The sequence below is a fragment of the Ornithorhynchus anatinus genome, chromosome 1, assembly GCF_004115215.2.
Source record: "Ornithorhynchus anatinus isolate Pmale09 chromosome 1, mOrnAna1.pri.v4, whole genome shotgun sequence".
In the NCBI taxonomy this organism is placed as follows: domain Eukaryota; kingdom Metazoa; phylum Chordata; class Mammalia; order Monotremata; family Ornithorhynchidae; genus Ornithorhynchus; species Ornithorhynchus anatinus.
The window spans coordinates 18,520,555-18,543,781 of NC_041728.1; the positions used below are offsets into that span (position 1 = coordinate 18,520,555).

The 23,227-nt window shown below is 41.9% G+C and overlaps 1 non-coding gene across 1 annotated transcript; it reads left to right on the forward strand.

The window, feature by feature from the left end:
• Positions 1–346: 346 nt before the first annotated feature.
• LOC114815484 lies at positions 347–484 on the forward strand. The gene has a single exon (XR_003763262.1). It is a non-coding gene; the product is annotated as a small nucleolar RNA SNORA7 (small nucleolar RNA).
• Positions 485–23,227: the final 22,743 nt, after the last annotated feature.

Genomic DNA, 23,227 nt, shown 5'->3' on the forward strand with positions numbered 1-23,227 from the left:
TCACCTGCCACACTCCATGATATTTTTGTTGAAAAACCAAAAGCAATCGGTCTTAATTTTGTAAAAAACAGGGTCAAGGGACATGACATCTACTAGGGCTCTTTCCCTTTTCCTGGTAGCAACAGTGAGAGTAGAGAGATGGGAAAAATGCACGATTAAAATTCCCTGGATTGTACACTCCTTGAGAGAAGGGATCATGTCTTCTATTTTTATAGAATGCTTTCAAAATCCTAGCATAGTGCCTGCACACAAAAGAACTAAATGAATAATGATTATTACCGCATTGGTTTATCCCTTACTAGGTGCCAAGAACTGTACTGGGTATTAGGGTAGATACAAGATAATCCCCTTCTGAGAATCACACCTGGAGAGTTTCCAGTACTCTACCTGTCTTGGTTACAGGAGGGAGAGTCAAGCAGAGGCATTCCCCTTCCATTCCTAGCTTGGGCAGTGGCTAGCAAGTGGAAGGCAATCTGCTATAAGTCAAAATAATAATAATAATGATAATTATGGCATTTGTTAAGCACTTACTAAGTGCAGAGCACTGTTCTAAGCGCTGGGGTAGATACAGGGTAATCAGATTGTCCCACGTGGGGCTCACATTTTTTAATCCCCATTTTTACAGATGAGGTAACTGAGGCACAGAGAAGTTAAGTGACTTGCCCAAGGTGACACAGCAGACAAGTGATGGGGTCGGGATTAGAACCCACAACCTCTGACTCCCAAGCCTGGGCTCTTTCCACTAAGCCACGCTGCTTCTAAAACTCACCAGTGCTGGGCAGAAGCAGCATGGGAGAGGGTCCAGGGTGGAGACTCACGTTTACTGCAAGTAAGAAAGCAATGGTAAACCACTTCTGTATTTTTACCAAGAAAATTCTATGGATACACTACTAGAAAGAGCACGGGCTGGGGACTAAGAGGCTATGGGTTCAAATCCCATCTCTGCCGCTTGTCAGTTTTATGTCTTTGGGCAAGTCACTTAACTTCTCTGTGCCTCAGTTCCCCCAACTGTAAAATGGGGATTAAGACTGAAAGCCCTATGTGGGACAACCTGATGACCTTGTATCCTCCCCAGCGCTTAGAATAGTGCTTTACACATAGTAAGTGCTTAACAAATGCCATCATTATTAGAAAGATTGCAGATACAGGTGGGGCATTAGAGATGTGTCCACGGAGCCGCTATGGGTCGGAGATGACTCAACATCATAAGACAAGACAAGATAATCAGGTCAAACGCAGTCCCCATCTCCCATGGGACTCACAGTCTAAGTGTGAGGGTGAACAGATAGTGAAACTTCAATTTAAAGATGAGGAAACTGAGGCAGAGTCAAGTTATTTATGCAAAATCAGACAGCAGGCAAATGGTGGAGCTAGGATTGGAACCCAGTTCCTCTTACTCCCAGGTCTGTGCTCTCTCCATTAGGCCACTCTGCTTCTTGAACTTGGCTGATGATCCTTGAACTGCCATAGTATGAGATCCAGAATCCTGAGGCACTAAAGTGACCATGTAGCTTGCCTTAGGTGAAAGAGTGACACTTGGGGGGATTCTGCAAGTGAAAGCTCCTTGAAAGCAAAGAAATATGTTTTGTGCTTCTGTTGTAAATCCCAAAAGCAGTGTACTGACTTCATTCACCGAGGGTCCGATACATTTCATTACTCCTACGATTACCACTATGACTACTATGATAACAATGACTGTTACTACCATTGCTCCCCACCCCATGGACTTAGGTATATATGTGTAATTTATTTATTCCTATTAATGTCTGTCTCCCCCTCTAGACTGTAAGCTCATTGTGGGCAGGGAATGTGTCCGTTTAATGTTAGAGTGTTCTCTCCCAAGTACTTAGTACAGTGCTATGCACACAGTAAGTGCTTAGTAAATATGATTGAATGAATTGAAATATGATTAAATACTGCTCCTACCTGAAAAATCTAAGGCAGGATCCATTAATGACCGCTCCTTGGGGCAGGTGACCCGTCAGCCATGGCCACAATTTGCCCAGTTCTTTTACCACAACCAGGCCCCTCTTCCTCCCAAATGAGTTCAAGATGAAAGACTGATGACTCCAACACGAAAGGCAGGGAAAAGATCAGAAATCACAGGGAGAAGACCAGAAATCACACTTGTGATTTCTGTTGGCTTTTGTCCTGTGTATGATGTCTGTACTTTCTTACAGACGTAATACAGCGAGGGGGTTGGGGTAAAGATATGGAAATAATTTAAAGATAAATAGGAGAAGGAGATGGGGATATGTGTATGAGTTACTACTTGGGCAGTAGGAAAGATAAACTGGGTACCTAAGTGCTACTAAAGATTGTCAATACACAAATGTTCAGAAGACACAGGAGTACTGAAGTAGTACCTGGAGGGATTCGAATTCCTTTTCAGATTCTCTGCCTATTTTCCGCCTCTCTTTCTCCTTTTGTTTGCATTGTCTTCTGTATGACTCACACATCCTGAGTCTCTATCTGCCTCCTGTTCTGAAATCCAGATATAAATGAATAGAAATCAAAAACAAGTAGGATAAAAATAAAAGAAAAAAGAAATGGTTGGGGATGAGGGACACAACAGGGCAAAGGTAAAAAACAGAGATGATACATGGGGTGATTTGCAAATAGAGGTAAAGAGTTAGAGGCATCCAGGTGAATGCAAGGGTTTGTTATTTATCTTCCCTGAAAGCTTTGATTTAGAGGTTGAGGTTTAATCCAAGGCAAATTTATTTGGGGAGTTAGGAAGATACTTTTTAACCTAAATTCTTATCCATCATTACAGTCACAGGCCAGCCGTGGATTTTGCTCACACCTTAAAATGCAACTCAAATCAGGGGGAGGAAATTGGCATTCAAGTGCCAAAAGCATTTAACAAAAATATCCCATTTCCAATTCTCCAAAGATTTATCAATCATTGTAAAAGAAGCCTGCTATCTACAACAATGAAGCTGTTCTCAGCTCCTAACAGGGAGATAAAAAAAAAAAAACCCTGTGATCCTTTATAGATAAATTCCTACACTTTGATTTACAACTAGGGTTTGTAAATAGCCAAGGTAATAGCTCCAAAACAAACAGTAACCAGAAAGCAAGAAGTTAGGGCTTCTTTCCATTGCAGTTCACTGTTAATGGGTCCAAGTTACAGAATTTCTGAAGGGTCCATCCACGAAAGCTTGTGATTACCTTCTGTATTTCCCCCAGCACATGTCTGAAGCCACCAAGCAACAGCCAAGATGTAGTCACTGAAAAGCTGGTGTCTATCAAGTTCTTATCAGGATTATTCAGTCTCTCCAATGAAAGACAATGGAAAGACACATTAGGTCCAGGAACTGATAAGATAGTTTACTGTGAAAGATAACATGGTGTGTTCCAGTCCAGTTTTCCTGAAAGCATCACTGGGTCAAGGTTCTCCAAATAACCCAGGGGAGATGTAATTATCCCACAAAGGCATCTGGTGACCTCTGCCACACCTTAGCACTTTGAACCTGCAATCTCTGTCTCCTCCAGCTCTGTTACACTCTTCTGCTTTAGGCTCAATTTCAGTACACTCTAATGTTGTTTGTGATTGCGGATCTATTGTTGCCGAATTGTACATTCCAACGGTGCTCTGCACATAGTAAGCGCTCAACAAATACTATTGAATGAATGAATGAATTTACTGATCATCTATTGTGTGCTGAGCTCTGCATTAAGTGATTGAGAGAATATAATAGAATGACTGATATGATCTTTGCTTTTTGGGTCTTTACACTTTAGCAGCGAGGGGGGGTGTAAAGACACCAAAGTAATTTCAAGATAAGAGGGAGAAGAAGATGGGAATACCCAAAGGAGTTACTATTTGGACAATAGGAAAGATAAGCTGGGTACCTAAGTGCTACTAGAGGGTCTCAATACACAAATGCTCAGAAGACACAAAATGCTGAAGTAGTAATACCTGGAGGGATTCTAATCTGGGGAAGGTAGAAAATAATCAGAGGAGGCCTACACACTCATCTCCTGACTTCTGATGTTAAATATAGCCTGTGAGGGCTGTTGATGGAACTGCCCAAGAGGTAATAATAATGATAATAATAATATCGATGGTATTTGTTAAGCGCTTACTATGTGCCACTAGTATGTGGCTTCGGTGGGGCTCCTGGTCTCCCAGTCATAGAGATGACTGGACAGCACTACAACTCTGGACCTTCAGCTTGCTCTCTTTCCTGAAGTTGTGAAAGCTGCTACACAAACAAACTTACAAAGTATATGCTGACCTTCCTGATTTGGCTTGCTATTTCCTTGTCTACGGTTGCATGATTGGCTGGGATGCTGCCTAGGTAACAAAATGTTGTGACAGTTTTTAGTATGGTGCTGCCAATTTAGGTTTTTAGTGGTATAAATGGCTTCTAAGGGCCCGTTGATATATTACCTTGTTTTCTTCAAACTTTATTGTCAGCCCATAATGTCTAGCTGACTCTGTTTACAATCGTTTGTATATCTTCTTGTATGTGTACTTCTAGGGCGCAGTCATTTCCATACAACCTAAAGGGGGAAATAGGTAAATGTTATTTACAAATAGTGAAGATGGAATAACAGTATGGCATAGCAGCTAGAGCCTGGGGCTGGGAGTCAGAAAGTCATGGGTTCTAATACCTTCTCTGCTGTATGAACCTGGGCAAGTCACTTTGGTTCCCTGGGCCTCAGTTACCTCATCTGGAAAATGAGGGATTAAGACAGTGAGCCCCACGTGACAACCTGATTACCTTGTATCTCCCCCAGAGCTTAGAGCAGTGCTTGGCACATAGTAAGTGGCTTAACAAATACCATAATTATTATCATAATTATTAACAACACACATTCGGTACATTATTTTATGTCTCTCCCCCTACCTTTTAGACTTTGAGCCCCATGTGGGATGGGGACCATCTTTTATCTGATTGTATCATATCAACCCTAGAGCTTAGTACAGAATTTAACATATAGCAAACTTTAACAAATATCACAATTATTATTGTTGACTGATATTATTAAATCTAAGAACATTTTAAAGTTTGGTTATATTTTTGTGGTTAATGGTTTAAATATGTATCCTCAAAATTACTTTAACTTAAAAAATCCCCTACCTGGATAGTCCTTCTATCTTTCAACTCATCAAATTTCAATTTCCCCAATCTACCAAAGCACTCTTAAAACCCCACCTCCTCCAGGAAGCCCTCCCAAATTAATTCACACCAACCCAATAATGACACCGCACTTGCCCTTAACACTAAGATATTTCATTTCCATCTTCATCACTTTTGAAAATAGGTATATTTTATTCATTTGTATACTTCTTCATTTGCAATTCAATAGGTAGTAGAAGTAATACTAGTCATTAAGCACATTCTATGTACAAAGCACTGAACTAGGAGCTAGGAAAGGAGTTCACGAAGGCGATATAGTCATTGCCTCTGGCTCCCTAGGGGCTCAAAGTCTAAGAATAGGTGGGGGAGGGGGTTGGTGACAGATACATGAGGAAAAATGAAACAAAAATATACGAAACAAGGAGGGCAATAAACAGGAAAGGAGAAGCAGGATTTCAGGCTCCTCACGGCTCATATCAACAGTTCCAGAAGTCACAGCTGTGGCATGGCAGTGACCTTCTCAATGTTCTAAAAGCTGACAAGGCCTCCTTTTGCCATAGTTTCTGTCCTTCCAGGCCGGAGCGGAAGGTAATGGGAGGCCTTAGTGGCATGGAGGTGAGGCAACATCTCTCATTACTTACTTCATGTTATATCTTTGCCCTTCCTCCTGTTCTTGTAAATAATTTTTTTTTCTGCCAATCCCCTTGATTAGATGGTAAGCTCCGGGAGGGCAGGGAAGATGAGCTTTGCGCATATTCTATTTCTCCAGAGCTCTTAGTCCAGTGTGGAGCACTCAGAAGATGCTTGATAAATACTATGGCTCCATCGATTAATGAAGCAATTTCCAGATCACTAAAGGTGAGCAAGAATATACAAATTACTGCAACTGTTTCCTAGTAGACACAGTTACTGATGCAGAATGGTGATTCAAATGTGTCATCGCATTTCATGAAGACGGAAAACAACGTTTCTAAAGATAAGTACATAATTAGTGGGATAAATGTTTCTCTCAGCAGAGCGTCCAACCATTCAGCTTACTAGTGGACAGTCTGATTTTCAGCTGGTTGGCCTCCTGCCCAGTTCACACAGAGCCCCGGCCATAACTTTACATCTGGTATTTTTGTTTTAAGTGTCCAGCCTTCCTCCACTTTGGCTCTTGCCTCCGAGTCCCGTGGCAAAATAATGGTGCCTGGGTCCAAAGGGGCTTGGAAGAGGAAAGTGCAACTCTGGAGAATGGAGATCCTCCCGGAGAAACAATCTAGGTCTGAGTGGCCTCAAACTGGGCTTCCCCAAAATGCTTTGGTACAATGTAATTAAGTTACACAAAGGACACGGGGTAACACGTGACATACTGTGTGCTCATCTGTCTGGAATCGACAATGACCATTAGTGACCACCTTATCCCTCAGCAAGGTATTTCAAGAACACACAATACAAATGCAGTCAGAAACTCCATTTTGTGGGTTCCTAGACATCCATTTTACTATAATTTTTCTGCAGTTCATCAAGGTAGAAAATACTCAAACTTAGAAGTAATCTTATTTTAATGCATTTGGCAGAGACACGTGGTCTGGAAGAGTGAAAAAAAATCATTGTTAATAGCATTTAGCCAGAGTTACTAACATTTTCAATCTCCAATATTCAGAATATCCAAACTTCGGATCACACCCATTAGATTACTCATTAGTAAATCAATGCAAGTTGTATTTTTCTGCCCACTTAGTTCTTTCAGTGTGAAAATTAAGACCCCAAATTTGCTGGTCCTGAAGAAAATATAAATGTGACATTAGCAGTTAGAAAAATGAAATTTCTAAGCCTGGATGCCCTAGGTTTTTCAAGAATGAAACACATTCAACCATCAATTTTTTAGTGTATCCTGAACTGCTGATAAAGGAAAATGAATAGTGATGCTGGTTGTATGCCAGAGTTATAAAAATGTTGTTAGGTTAACTGACAAAATTACTGTATGTGGAAAGACTTTTTATTTGTGATATAAAACTGCAGTACCACTGACATTCATTTGTAAGGTTATACTATCGAGCCGTATGTTCGCATTTTGATGGGAAATATATAAACATATATGTGCGTATATATATATATATATATATATATATATATATATATGTATATATATATTTCCTATAATTCAGTGAAAATACTTTAAGAGGACACCTGAAATGATGATAAGCTAGACCCTCCACACTGTTTAAGGCATTTTCAAAACAATTGCTTAGGAAAGATAAACCAAACATTAATCTTCACAAACTCTTTTCCAAGGTTTACACAATAATCTGAGTTTTGCGATTATCTCATTACATGTCCTTGAATGAGTGGCTTAATGTCTGTGTCATAGTTTTCATATCCATGAAATATGGATAATAGTATTTGCTATCACATTTATGGAGCTGTTTTGAAGGTTCCTAGGAGTGAGTGAGCATTCCAAACATCATTATTATTTTGACTAATGAGAATTATGTATTCCTGTTTTTCCACCTAGCAAATGTTTATTTTGAATTCTACGGCTCAGTGGGGAAATAACCTGGATTTCTTCCTAGAAGATGAGACATCTACCATAAGGGAAAGGGGCAAGTGGTGCCTTCTGGCAATTGAATTATTTTATAACCGTTTTCTTTGTCTCAGCCTTGGATTTTCCATAATTCCAGCCAGAAAGCCCTCTGGATCCTCTTAATCATTGTTAACCAGTCTGACTCTTTAGGAAAAGCCTTGCTACCTTTATAGACTTGTTCCTTTTATTCACCCCTCTCCACCTCACCCACTCGCCCCACTTCACTTATGTACATATCCATGATTTATTTATTTATATTAATGTCTGTCTCCCCTTCTAGACTGAGAGCTCATTGTGGGCAGACAATGTGTCTGTTATATTGTTGTGCTCTACTCTTCCAAGTGCTTAGTACAGTGCCCAGCACGCAGTATACACTCAATAATTATGATTGACTGATTGATAGTCAAGCTATTTTGTCATCATCACCTGAATTAAGAGGCATGTCAGAATGTTGAGGCAGCTTGGTCACATTTTCACAGTGATCAAAGCACCAAGGAGAAAGCAGAGCATGATAATGGTGGAAAATAATGCCTACCACCACCAGACATAGTATTGACATTTACTGAATACCTAATGAATTCAAGGCACTGCATTTGAAAAAGTACAGAAGCAGCATTGCTCAGTGGAAAGAGTCCAGACTTGGGAGTCGGAGGTTATGGGTTCTAATCCCGCCTCCGCCACTTGCCAGCTGTGTGACTTTGGGCAAGTCATTTAACTTCTCCGTACCTCAGTTTCCTCATCTGTAAAATGGGTTTTAAAGCTGGTAGCCCCACGTGGGACAACCTGATCAACTTGTATCCCCCCAGCGCTTAGAGCAGTGCTTTGCACATAGTAAGCACTTAACAAATACCACCATTATTATTATAAAGAAGTACAAGACACGTTTTCCAAGAAGCTTCCATTCTAGGGGAGTTAACGTTACCAATACGTCACCATACGCTAAAGCTGAGTGGTCAGTTACAGTACCCTGCACATCAAAGATGTTCAGTGAATGCAGCTGTTGCTGCTATTGCTGATAATCATTAGAAAACCCCAAAATGGAATTGCCAACTATGGTAGTGTCTGAGCAGTGGTGGAAAAGGCAGAGAAGGAAACCTATCCTGCTCCTTCCATCTATCATGTCCAAACCTCATCCCATCACCCTGATTCTGGCTTTCAATAGGTCTGAAAAGCAGAGGGCAGGGTTCAGCATGGCTTTGAGAAGCCAGCAAACGAAAGTGCCCTCTCATCTGTAAGCCCCTTGCGGGCAGGGAATGTGGCTTCCAACTTCAAGGCACTGTTGTTTTTGTCCGACTGTCTCCCCCCTTTAGACTGTGAGCCCGTCAATGAGCAAGGATTGTCTCTATCTGTTGCCGAATTGTACATTCCAAGTGCTTAGTACAGTGCTCTGCACATAGTAAGCACTCAGTAAATACTATTGAATGAATGAATGAATGAACACTCTCTTAAGGACTTAATACAGTACTCCGCATTCAATAAGCCCTCAGTAAATACCACTGATTGATTGACTGCCATAAAAGAAGCCACTGTCCAGTGTGTTTCATATACTAGACGGCCCAGACAGTCTGAGAGGAAGTCTGTTCCAGTCCCCTCCGCGCCCTGGTCTCCATCTTCGTACCAAAATGGACACCTTGATTTTCCAAGCGAACGGAGAGGCAACCATGAGGGAAGAAATAATTTCTACTAACTCTACTGCATTGTACTCTTCCTAGCTTTTTGTACAGTACTCTGCAGACAATCAGTACTCAATAAATACCACTGATTGATTGATAGGAGAAAGCTCACTGGACCACAGAGTTTCTGTAGGCCAAGCCCCCATCCTGGTCCACCTCCTCTTTTTGTCTTTTGTATCACACAGCTGCAATGCTACAAAGACTTCTTTCAGATTCTGTGGAAGTAATGTTTTCCAATGGGGAAGTTCAAGGATCCACACCACTCATAAAATATGGCCTCGTCCTCCTTTTACAGATATCTCGTAGCTTGTCACTGGGAAAGTTTTCTCGAAAAGGGAATTACTTTTGAGAGAACAGCAGTAGTCTCTATAAGAACCCAGACAATGCTTCAAGAGGAGAGTGCTGGCTCCTAGGCTTGGAAGCTACCTGTTACCTGAAACAAACACTGCCACAGGCAGACGATTTTGTTGATTTAGGGTGAGCAGTACATAAATAAAATATAATAATAATAATAATTGCGATATTTGTTAAGCACTTACTATGTGCCAAATACTGTACTAATGCTGTGGTAGATACAAGTAAAGCTCACAAGACCAATTGTTGAAGGAGTGAAGACTCAGTCTGAAAAAGAAGAATGAGTTTGTGCAGTAGATATTGTTCTGTATATATTTTTACCACCTGAATGTGGCTAGGATCGTGTTAACACAATCTTAAATCTAACCCAGTGCTTAGTACGGTGCTTGGCACAGACGAAATGATTAACAAATGCCACAGTTATGATTCATTATCATTATTATTATTATTATTAATTTTATTTTACTCTCCCAAGCACTTAGTTCAGTGTCCTGTTCTCAGGAGATGCTCAATACATACTATACTATAAATAATTTTGGGACAGAACTTGGTAGTTTGTCTCTGCCAGCCAACACTCATTAGCAGGAGCGGGAAGCAATGTGGCCCAGTGGATAGATCACAGGGCTGGGAGTCAGGAGGACCTGGGTTCTAATCCTGACTCTGCTACCTATCTGCTGTGTGACCTTGGGCAAGGATAGCAGCCAAAGAGGTAGGTGGATTCACTGTAGGGAACTTGCCCTCCTCATTAAACTGACTGGGTTTAAAATAATACTTTTGACCCGGGATCTTCCCTTGGATGGCAGTAACCACAGTGAAGAGAGCTGATCCTGGCCTAGTGGAGAGAGCATGGGCCTGGGATTCAGATGGAACTGAGTTCTAATCTTGGCTCGACCACTTGTCTGCTGTGTGACCTTGGGCAAGTCACTTTACTTCTTTGGGCCTCAGTTACTTCATCTGTAAAATGGGGATTAAGACTGTGAGCCCTAGATGAGGCAGGGACTATGCCCAACTTGATTAGCTTATATCTACTTCAGTGCTTAGTACAGTATCTGGCACATAGTAAGTGCTTAACAAATACCATTAAAAAAAAAAGTCTTTCCAACATCCCCTCCTCTCCTGTTTTTGTGGAGGTGCTCTACTAATCAATAAATTACTTCAGTAAATCATTTGGATGAGTATTTGCATCCGGCAGTTTCAGGTAGAGAAAGTCCAAGATATCTTTGGCTCAGTCTCTGGCTTTGTGAAGACAATTACTTTCTGCGCTTCATAGCCTACTGAAGGCACATCTCCTCCAAGAGACCTTCCCTGACTAAGCCCTCCTTTCCTCTTCTCCCACTCCCTTCTGCCTCACCCTCTTCTGCCTCACCCTGACTTGCTCCCTTTATTCAACCCTCCTCCCCGTCCCACAGCACCTGTGTCCATATCTGCTATTTATTCATTTGCATTAACGTCTGTCTGCCCACATCCTAGACTGTAAGCTGGTTGTGGGCCAGAAATGGGTCTGTTTATCGTTATGTTGCACTCTCCCATGTGCTTAGTATAGTGCTTTACACTCAGTACACTCTCAATAAATACAGCTGAATGAAAGAATGAATGAATGCATGAACAAGTTGTGGGAATGAGGTTCCCAAGTGGCTCAGTGAAAGGGGGCGGCTAACACAACTTCCAAAAGTCATTCCTCTTTCTCATATCCAAGGATCTGAGAGCGGGACCAAGATCTGCTGATTGTCATGCAGGTTCTCACTAGTTCTTGGGGAACAGAGCCTGAACTCCACAATGTGTTTGTTTGTGTATAGCCACACATCGGCCTTTTCACCTTAAGCCCGTCAAACAGCAGGGACTGTCTCTATCTGTTGCTGACTTGTTCATTCCAAGCGCTTAGTACAGTGCTCTGCACATAGTAAGCGCTCAATAAATACTATTGAATGAATTGAATAAGTGTTAACTTCTGAATCTGAAGACAACTACGAATATGCACTTTAAGTGTTAACTTCTGAATCTCAAGACAACTACGAATATGCCACTGATGATGAAATTCACCTATGGATATGGAGGACAAAGTGAAACCCGCAGTCCTGACCGCATTATGAGTGTGGGGAAGACTGTTTTGTGTGGAGTTGTCACTTTTGATGCTTGCAACATCTGGTGCCGTTCCTTCATGTGTGTCCTTGTCCCGTGATCTTTGAAACCAACCCCTCTTTTCGTGACTGCGGTGAACCATGCTGTTCTATCGGTAGCAATTTTCTTCTGAGATGCAGTATTATTTCAGGATTTGTTTGTCTCCTTAAAACATCTGTCCTCTTTGCTGTGGTTTCGCAAATTCAGATGACTACCCAGTAGAAAAATCCCAATTAGTCTTCGTGCTATAGCATAAAGACAATCGAAATGGTAGATAAATTAAAGTGGTGATCGATCTATCAATCAAATTTATTGAGTGATTACTGTGTGCAGAGCACTGTACTAAGCGCTTAGGAAAGTACCATACAATAAAGTTGGTAGAGACATCCCCTGCTCACAAAGAGTTTACAGTTCATGGGGAAGACAGACATTATAGTAAGTAATGGAGACAGGAAATAATAGATTTGAGGATATTTACTAAAGTGCCAGGGGGCTAGGGTGACAGAAATGTATTTCAAAAAAGGTTTCTCAAAATTCTGGCCTTATAACCAAATGATATGATATTTTCTTCTCAGGTACTCTTCAGTGATACACAAACCATTTTCTGAGGCTTTTTTCCTAGAAGTCACCATAAGTTATTTGCAAGTCTATAAAACATTCCTTACTGGCTTTACGCATCTAATAATAATGTCGGTATTTTCTAAGCACTTACTATGTGCAGAGCACTGTTCTAAGCACTGGGGTAGATACAGGGTCATCAGGTTGTCCCAGGTGAGGCTCACAGTTAATCTCCATTTTACAGATGAGGGAACTGAGGCACTGAGAAGTTAAGTGACTTTCCCACACTCACACAGTTGCCAAGTGGCAGAGCGGGGATTCGAACCCGTGACCTCTGACTCCCCAGCCCGGGCCCTTTCCAGTGAGCCACGCTGCTTCTCTAATAGCAACTGGTATTGTTAAATGCTTAATAAGAGCCAAGGATGGCACTAATCACTGGTTAAAATGTAAGTTAATCAGGTTGGACTTAGTTCCTTGTCCCACAGTCTAAAGGGGAGGGAGGACCAGTATTTAATTTTCCTTCATTTAAGTGAGGCAACTGAGGAACAGAAAAGTAACTTGCCTAAGGTCTCACAGCAGACAAATTCCGGAGTCAGATTTAGAACCCAGGTCCTCCGACTCCCCGGCCCAACCTCTTTCCATTAAGCCACACTGCTTCTCTAAAGCAGGAATGTTTCACAAGATGGATTATGACTAATAAGGAGAAGCAGCAGCTTTGGTTTCCAATATTTCCACCAACCGGGCCATCTGTACCTTTTTTTCTACTGATGTGCATTATGACTTGTCATGTCTTGGAATCCATCAAGACATTTCATCTCTTAATAGAGATGTAGATATCATTCACTGTAATAAGGAACAATTTTCACATTTCAGGCTACCAGGTAATAATGAATCATAGGTCATATTTCCATGAGAATGAGCCTTTTCCCTTCTGCATATTTATGGTTACTCTCAAATACTCGGTGAATTTTTAAACACGATCTACGATGATTAAAACAGGATGATACTATGTTACCAAAAAAAGCAAAAAAAAAAAACCACAAAAAACAAAACTGTGGAGCAAATTAAAACAATAATTATTTTTTCCTATTTGAAAGCAAAATTATAACTATAAATGAATTAACTGGTAATTAACATCTCCAAAATGAAATGATTATCTTCCATTTTTCTCAGCTCCAAATTAATGGCAATGTTAGTCACAGATTGTAAAATACACAAATATCCTTTGAATTCTTGGCTCCAAACACTGTCCACTCCTCAGCTTTAAAAACCTATTTACTAAACTATCTGAAACACTGAGATTGGATAGCTCGCCAAGAGAGTTACTGAAATCCTAAAAGCCCCTGTTGCAAATACACACAAATGACTCCCCCAACTAGACTGTCTCCCCCGACTAGACTGTAAGCCCGTCAGTGGACAGGGATTGTCTCTATCTGTTGCCGAATTGTACATTCCAAGTGCTTAGTACAGTGCTCTGCACATAGTAAGCGCTCAATAAATACTATTAAAATGACTGAAATGTTACAATGAAGACATTGCCACAAAAATAAAAATATTAAGTTTCCAAAGGCCTATAGCATCAGGAGAGAGACTGTGAAGCTTTGAGAGTGAGCAGTTCCAAGGGACCTACAATTGAATACAAAAATTAAAGTGGGAAGAGGCTTCAGGCTGGGACATTCTGCTCTGCTCCGATGTTTAAAGGTGTAAAGTACGAACTAGTCGAAGTCTTTTATATTTAGGCTGGGTGGCCAAGATTGAAAGTTCAATTGGCCGCCTGGAGGGAGGGGTACAGTGCTCTGTATACAGCCAGAGCTCAATAAATATGTTCGATTGATTGCCGGAGGGCAGCCTAGACTTGCTGTGACCTGGATTCAAGTCAGTGGCTTGCATAACCATACTCTTGGCTCAGCCCCTGAATTGCCACCTGGGTGAGAGTTCAGACTTAAATTCTGTTCCAGAGGGGTGGAAGCCTTGGTGTTTCCACCAATCAACTCCAATTCAGAGAAAGCCTGTCCCCCTCAGTCAGGAAGACATCCAGACCGAGGTAAAGCGAGGATGCCAATCAATAAACGATCACTAGTATTTATTGAATACTTGCTATATGCAAATGTCATCATCATCATCATTATTATTATTATTAGTTAAGTCCTTACTATGTGCCAGGCACTGTTGTCTGCATTAGGGTGGATACAAGCAAATCGGTTGGACATATAGGGCTCACAGTCTGAATCACCATTTTACAGATGAGGGAACTGAGACACAGAGAAGTTAAGTGACTTTCCCAAGGTCACACAGCAGATAAGTGGTGGAGCCGAGACTAGAACCCAGGTCCTAGACTCCCAGACCGATGTTCTGTCTACTAAACCCTACTGTTTCTCTTGTTCTCAGCCCATAAGGAGGCAATCCACGTTCACTTTGACTTCAGCATTTAGACATACAAACAAGCATAGGACTGGGCATCAGGAGACCTGGGTTCTAATCCCAGGTCCACCACTTGCCTGCTGTGTGACCTTAGGCAAGTCACTTAATTGATATGAGCCTCAGTTTCCTCATCTGTTAAATGGGGATTAAAGCTCTCCCTTGTCCTTAAACTGTAAACCTCCTGCGAGAAAGGAATTGTACCTGACCTGATTGAATTCTCTCTACTCCAGTGCTGAGTACACTGCTTCGTTCAGAGTAAGCCCTTGACAAATGCCACCTGCTGCTGCTCGGTGAAAGATCAAGTGAATGTTTGAGATGGCTTCCATGTGTGTGGACTTGGGCGGCGTGGCTCAGTGGAAAGAGCACAGGCTTTGGAGTCAGAGGTCATGATTTCGAATCCCGACTCTGCCACTTAGCTGTATGACTGTGGGCAAGTCACTTCACTTCTCTGTGCCTGAGTTACCTCATCTGTAAAATGGGGATTAAGACTGTGAGCCCCACGTGGGACATCCTGATTCCCCTGTGTCTACCCCAGCGCTTAGAACAGTGCTCGGCACATAGTAAGCACTTAACAAATACCAACATTATTATTATTATTATTATTGGGCTGGCCAAAAGGTGGTCTAACAAGGTTCCTGACCCCGGTGTCATGATAGGCAATAGGCACGGAGCAAAAGAAAAAGAGTTGTGGTCTCCCTCCTCCTCTCCTAAACTTCAATCTTCAACCCCTCCCTCTCCTCTGACTCCCTTCCCTCTAATTTCAAAAATGTTTGAGCCTGTCCTATTCAAAAAAGTCTTCTCTGGACACACGCACTCTCTTGGCATTTAGTTTTATGCTGGACAGTCGGGATTCTCAGCTGGACTGTTCCTGCCTAGCACAATCTCCCTCCATCTAGTTTCCTGCCACCAAGCTCCACAACAGCTCAGGTGTTCACCTAGACCTGGGTGGGGAACACAATAGCAGGGGAGTGAGGGAGGAAGGTGGAGGGTTCTCCAAGAAGAACATTCTAGGTTCGGGTGAGTTCAGTGAATTTCCCCAAAATGGACTCTATGACATCGTCACACTTTGTTGTACATCTGGAGTTAATCGGGTGACATCAGTTGCATCTGAAAATCATCTGCACCAGTGGCCACCCAAAGAGATAATAATGTTGGGTATTTGTTAAGTGCTTACTATGTGCAGAGCACTGCTCTAAGCGCTGGGGGACATCCAGGGTAATCAGGTTGTCCCACGAGAGGCTCCCAGTCTCCATCCCCATTTTACAGATGAGGTCACTGAGGCCCAGAGAAGTTAAGTGACTTGCCCACAGTCACACAGCTGCCAAGAGGCAGAGCTGGAATTCAAACCCATGACCTCTGACTCCAATCCCGGGCCCTTTCCACTGAGCCACGCTGGATAGACAAACATTATTTACAAAGAATGGGAGTGTGGCAGACCGCCCATCTAGCCTCCACACTTAGGAGGTGGGGAGGGGATGAGAAAACTAGGATAGTCCCTCTGAGGGAAGTGTAATTAATGCCTGGTAGGGTGGGATTTGGCAGAGACTCAAGTTTACTGCACGGAAGAAGCCACTGGTAAACCACTTTCATATTTTCTACCAATATGGTTACACTACCAAATTGATTGCAGATGGAGAGTGGGACATTCTGGGAGAGATGTGTCCGAGGAGTCGCTATGGGTCTTAGACGACTTGATAGTATAAGATGAGACAAGACAGGGCAGGGTTTGGAACCCAGCTAATCAGTGGGAAATATTGGGGTGGAAGAAGGTGGTCCAAACAGTTGGTGAAGGAGGCTTTCGGCCATCTTCGAGGCAAAAGGTTGCGAACGTTGTGCCTGGGAGAGGGAAACAGGGAAGCCTCAGAACGGTGACTCAGGATAGTCACAGGGCACTGGGAGGTATCGGAGATGATCCCAAGTGAGGGTTTGATATCCTGAAGTTTTGGGGTCCAGAGGTAGGTTTCTGGAGGAGCAAGGCTTTTCCTCTGAGGGGGAGGAAGGACACTATGAGGCCCTGGAATCAGAGGACCTCGGAGAGGGAGACACGAGAAGCAGTACCGCTCAGTGGCTAAAGCATGGGTCTGGGAGTCAGAAGGACCTGGGTTCTAATCCTGGCTTTGCCACGTCTATTGTGCGATCTTGGGTGAGTCACCTAACTTTTCTGGGCTTCAGTTGCCTCATCTATAAAATGGGGATGAAGACTGAGTCTCGTGCGGGACTGGGACTGTGTCCAACCTGATTAGCTTGTATCTACCCCAGCGCTTAGAACAGTGCCTGGCACATAGTGAGTGCTTAACAAGTTCCATTATTATTATTATTATTGCCATAATTATTACCCCTGGACATTCCAAGAAAAGAGGAGAGAGGACAAGAGGGACAGTGCAGTCTCGGGAACCGAATGCTGCGAGCATTCATTAACAGTTAGGGTTCTCCAGATCCTCAACTCTTTGCATTCCCATTTTCATCCCAAATAGCCTTAGGTCTGGTTTTCCTTTTCAGACACAAACTTATGAAGTTCACTTCAATTTCACACATAATAAGATAAATGAAGTTTTTGAGTTTGGAACAAGCATTAAGCTTGAACATTCTTCTCTAAATGAAATATAACTCTCTTAGTTTATCATTTTGTTGAAATGGATGAGAATTTTTCTCCCAAAATTAATATTTTTTTCTTATCTCTGTGACAAGAGTCCCGTGAATTTTCATATCACCAGTGATTTTTCCATTGCTTCTAAATAAAGCAATCTGAAAACCAGGAAAAGATGTTTTGGTTTTTTTTATTATTGATGTATTATAACAGTTGTGTCAGTGACAGCTTTAGTCATATACTTGCAGAGAAAGTCATTAACCAAATGGAAATTAGGTCAGCCAACATTTCTGAATGATGTTCAGCAGGATCACTAAAATTACTGAAAAAGTGTTTCATATTTCATCGTGCGGATGTCAAACCCGGCTCTTTTTTCATTTGTTTTTATCATTCTCTCCAAGTTGTTTGCATTGGCAGTGCCAAGAGCTGCCTTATATAGAGTTGTTCTTTGTGCTTGGAGAAGAAGTCACTGTCAGTGAAGTTCACCTCTGGGTCCGTGTGGGACTGAAAAGATGCATCTGGGACCCATAGTCTGAACCGCCTGCAGACACAAAGAACGTTCCTTGTTGTGTTCCATTCATTGCTAGCAGCGCCTGGTACCCTTTTCCTCCTTGTCTCAGTCATTCAGTCAATCAAAAGAAGCAGGATAGCCTAGTGGATAGAGCATGGGCCTGTGAGTCAGAAATCCCAGCTCCGCCACTTGTCTGTTGCTTGACCTCATCTGTAGAATGGGATCCCCACCTGGGACAGGGACAGTAACCCATCTGATTAGCTTTAGTACAGTGTCTGGCACATAGTGAGTGCTTCACAAATGCCATAAATATATAAATACACACATATATTTTCGAGATCTAGCTCAAAAATGTCCACTGGGAGAAGTGACTCCCAAATTTTCAGCTGAGATTTTAACTTATCTTGATATTGGCTTACTTAGGTTGACCACATCTTTTTTGGCAAACTGAAACATTGGGCCTTATTTTATTGAAATATTTATTGAAATTTTAGGATAGCATGCCTAGAGTGTGCACCTTCCTTTTCCCCCTCAACAACCATGAGAGTGAGGGAAAGAGGGAAAGCGTGGCTGTTCAAGTCACTTAGCATCCTGGAATACCCCAGAATGTCAGGGGCACCTGAACTGAGCGCGTACTGAGCTTGCTCCAATTTACACATGGAGGGCCAGAGATCATTCTGGACAGTTTCAATCGAGAGTTATTTGTTTTTCTGGACAATTGTCCAGGACAACCTACAACTGGCTCTAATCTGACTAGTCTAGTTTTGAGAAAAATTGAATCCTCCCACTCAAATTTTGCTCTCCACCAAGGTCTTGCTTTTGATCCCAAAACTCATACATTACAAAAGTTTGTTAGTTAGAGAAGCAACATGGCCTAATGGAAAGAGTACCTCTGTTTAATTCTGGTTCCCCTAACGTTCTTCATTACAACCGCTCCCTTGGAGAACTCATTTGCTCCCATGGCTTCAACTATCATCTCTATGCTGATTCCCAAATTTATATCTCCATTCCTGATCTCTCTCCTTCTCTGAAATCTCACTTTTCCTCTTGCCTTCTGGACTTCTCTACTAGGATGTCCCACAAAAACCTCAATCTTGACAAGCCTGAAACAGAAATCCTTATCTTCCCACCCAAATCCTACCTTCCTCCTGACGTTCCCATCTCTGTGGACGGCCCCACTGTCCTTCCTGTCTCACAAGCTCGTAACCTTGGCATTATCCTCAACTCATCTCTCTCACTCAACCCACATATTCAATCTGTCACTAATCCTGTCAGTTCAACCTTCACAACATTGCTAAAATCAGCCTTTTCCTCTCCATCCAAACTGCTAACCCATTAATCCAAGCACTTATCCTATCCTGCCTTAATTACTGTGTCAGCCACATTGCCGACCTCCCTGCCTCCTGTCTCTGGCCTTTCCAGCCCCCATTTCCTTCTTCTGCCTGGATCATTTTCCTACAAAAACGTTCAGGCCACATTTAATCACTCTTCAAGAACTTCTAGTGGTTGCCCATCCACTTCTGCATTAAACAGAAACTTCACACCATTGGCTTTAAAGCACTCAGTCACTGTGTCCCTTTCTACCTCACCTCCCTATTCTCCTACTATACCCCAGCCCACACACTTTTCATTCAATAGTATTTATTGAGCGCTTACTATGTGCAGAGCACTGTACTAAGCGCTTGGGATGAACAAGTCGGCAACAGATAGAGACAGTCCCTGCCGTTTGACGGGCTTACAGTCTAATCGGACACACTTCACTCCTCTAACGCCAACCTACTCACTGTACCTCGATATCACCATCAACTTCTTAACCACATCCAGCCTCTGACCTGGAATACCCTCCTACTTCATTTCCAACAGACAATCACCCTCCCTTTCAGAGCTTTATCAAAGGCACATCTCCTCCAAGACACCTTCCCTGACTAGACCCTAATTTCCTCTTCTCCCCTTCTCTGGTATTTACTCACTTTATTCATACCTCCCTCAGCCCTGTAGCACTTATGTACATGCCTATAATTTATTTATTTATATTCATAATGTCTGTCTCCCCTCTATACTGTAGGCAGTATATCTGACTGTAGGCAGGGATTATGTCTTCTGTTATACTGTACTCTTCCCAAGCACTTATTACAGTGCTCTGCACACAAGCTAAGTGCTCAATAAATAATGTGATTGATTGAATGAGTCAGGAGAGCTGAGTTCTAATCCTGGCTCTACCACTTGCCTGTTTTAAGACCTTGAATAAGTGACATATTGCTTCTGGGCCTCAGTTTCCTCCTCTGTGAAATGGGGATTCACTAGCAACTCCTCCTTCCACTTAGAATGTGAGACCCTTGAGAATCAGGGACTGTGTCCAACCACATATTGCCTACGCCAGCACTTAGATGCTTGGTTTATAGAAAGTAAGAATGGATATGAATTTCAAAAACAAACATTTCTTAATAGTACTAACTGGGTCCTAAAACAAATCTCTTTCCCCTTGAGAGATATTCACTCCTTTATCATGCACTCCCCTTGTCCCTTCATTTATGAACAGTCTTCTTCCCAGACCTACTTTGCAGAGTGAGGGAAGCTGATCCCGAGCTAGACACCTCTGGGTTTTGGTCAGGCTAGGACAGACTTCCCAAATGTCCAAATTCATCATTAGGAAAGAGGCAGATTTTATCGGTCTTCCAAATCAATTGCACTAGCAAAAGGGAGGATTTTGAGGATCTTTCAGTGGGTTAAAGGAGCAACATATTTGGGGGCTTATAGTGTCATACAAGTGCAGGGGGCCACAAATCACAACAACAGAGGCACAATTAGGGACACCCATCAGTCATTCTGAGGGTCTACAGCCCCTTTAGAGAGTCAGTCATGCTGCCCCAACTGATGGCTCCATCATGCGTTTTTCTAAAACAATCAGGCTTAGACCGCACAGTGCCAGGGCAGAGTTGTACTCTCCCAAACACTTATTCAATCAATCGATCAATCAATCGAATTTATCTCGTGCTTAGTACAGTGTTCTACACATGAGCACTCAATAAATATCATTGATTGATTGATTGAAGTCACCTGCAAAGCCCCTGCAGCACATGTTTATCAAGAAGTAATCTGGGAAGAAAGCTCTGGGGTGGAAATAAGATAATCAAAGTTGTATCAAGTTTTGATTTTGGAATTTTACCAGAATACAAAAGTGCATCTTTTTATTACAACTCTCACTGTTATCCAAGATACTGCACTCATTTTCAAGGTGTAATTTATCTGCCAAGAATGTTCTTCAAATCTCCAGAGGGAAATCAGGGGGAAAAAAATCCATACAATGACATCTGGCTAATCTACCCACACCATCAAATATAGGAAAATGATACATAAAAAGCCCTCAAATTGGCATTTATATCATTTATGTCAGAATCCAAATTGTTGCATTGTTTATGCAGAAGATGCCTGCAGAACATAAACCTCAGCATAAAGTCACATGATCCACTTCTTTCTCAGGCCCGACAAGGTCAGCCACATTCCACCCCCTTCGGTTAGGGGGGCAGCGACAAGGATGTTCAGGGTCTGAAGCTGTAAACCTGACTTTGCTATTTCTAAAGTGAATTCTGCCATAGTCAAAATGCCCATTTTCCTTCTGGGGAGGATTCAGGCATTGCGTTGTGCAAATGCTCTTAATATGGTTGACAGTCACCCGTCTTCTGATTCCTTAGCTCTGTCTCACAAAATATTAGAACCGGTGACTGCTTTTAACCTAAATAAGAGTCTGGAAGGGAGGTGCCTGCAATTTTACACCAATTAATGACCTGCTTCGGGATATCTGTTTTGCCTACCGTAGGAGTAGATGTAATCATTTTCTCGTCACACATAGGCCTAAGTCAAAATCACTGACATTGGCTTATGTCAGTTCCTGGGTCCTCAAGAAAAGTCTCACTTTAGATTTAAAACTTCAAACTGCACTTTGTGTTTAATCAAGACTGAACTGTGCTTTTAACTTGTCGATTCTCATTCTCACATTTGCATCAGAGTTGAAAAATGTTCATTTTAAAGAATCTTCTGAATGGTCAGTATTGGTCCCTAAAATTTCAATTACCAGTGTAAATGATAATAATAATGGTATTTCTTAAGTTTTTACTCTGTGCCAAACACTGTATTAAGCACGGGGCTAGATGCAGGATGATCAGGTCAGACCCAATCCCTGTCCCTCATCAACCTCACAGTCTAACTAGGAGGGAGAATAGCTTTTGAATACCCATTTTACAGATGAGGAAACTGAGCACCGGAGAAGTAGAGTGACTTGCCCAAGTTTGCACAGCAGGCAAGTGGCAGAGTCAAAATTAGAAACCAAGTCCTCTGACTCAAGGGCTCATCCTGCTTTCTGATACAACTGTTTTATGTTCCTTGAAAACGCTGTTGAATCATGAATGGTTGAATCACAAGCTATATTGTTTTCATAGACTTACATATTTTAAATTAGAATCTATTCCAGAACTTCTGGAAAAAGTCGATCAAATGGGTTTGCAGAGCACTGTACTAAGTACTCGGGAGAGTACAAAAGTAAAATGGAATTGCTTTTCATGCTATATAATGTAATGATACATGTTACTTAACTCTTGCTTAGTCTTTAATAATTTAAAGCATAACAGCATAATATTAAATAAGCTGCAATATGATCAAGTCTGAAGAGGCTAAGGAAGAAGTTTATTCTGCTGACTAGGGAAGTAATTTTTCAACTATAGTGAAGAATGTGAGTCCTTTAGAATCTTCAGTCATATTTAAAAGTTCATTTTATTTCTTGGAAATTGATATAAGACCTTTTAATCTCAAGATTTAATGTGGTGATGTATAAACCATAACTTCATCTCTTTGGCATCTTGCAGTGATGCACTGCGTAGTTGAAGCTCAATGAAATCCTCGTTGGACATTGCTTCCTCTGGATGAGATGCAATTAACCCATCGACATCTACATCGTCCATTTCTAAATAAAGTTGCCTGCCCCGGCGAACAATATATTTATCCGATCAGGTTTCTCTCCTAGACTTTGGAAATCTGATCCAAACTGAAGGGAAAGCTTCTTTCAAGATCCATTCATTGTTGACGGCTTAATGATAGCTAAGATGGACAGAAAAGTGGGAAGGTAGTATTCAGGTGGACCGTTAGATGGGACATAGACATGTCGCAGGGCATCGAACAATACTAATATCCTTTGAGTGTTTTTATCTTGGGGTGGTTGTATCTGGGGGAATATTTTATAGATAAGGCATATGTGCATGTGTTTGCATTTACCCATGTGTGTAATATGTGTGTGTATGTGTGTATTTAGAGGGTTGACAGTGTGAAGGAGGTATGAGTCTGTGTGAAGTCCAG